Here is a 301-nt window from a genome sequence, read left to right as displayed (position 1 = left end):
ATCTATGAAAAGGGAATAAAAAACTGAATGAATTAGTAGATATATGGATAAACATATGAATAATTTGTAGGTAAATACATTTGATTAATAATGAATCTGACCGACAGAATCCGCTCACTTGTACTAAAGTAAAATCGTGTCTAATAAAGTAAAATATATATTTCGTACGAGACAACAGCACGCACTCCCTCGCAAGCTGCATGACGTAGCACATCGTTGGTCCCCGCGCCATGCATCTTGCACTTTTGATCCCTTGCTCTGCCTGTTAAATATCATGAGGCCTTTTTTGGTTTATTACCTT

Source organism: Penaeus monodon, chromosome 15, assembly GCF_015228065.2.
Source record: "Penaeus monodon isolate SGIC_2016 chromosome 15, NSTDA_Pmon_1, whole genome shotgun sequence".
In the NCBI taxonomy this organism is placed as follows: domain Eukaryota; kingdom Metazoa; phylum Arthropoda; class Malacostraca; order Decapoda; family Penaeidae; genus Penaeus; species Penaeus monodon.
The sequence above is the reverse complement of the archived record's forward strand: the minus strand, read 5'-3'. Positions refer to the sequence as shown.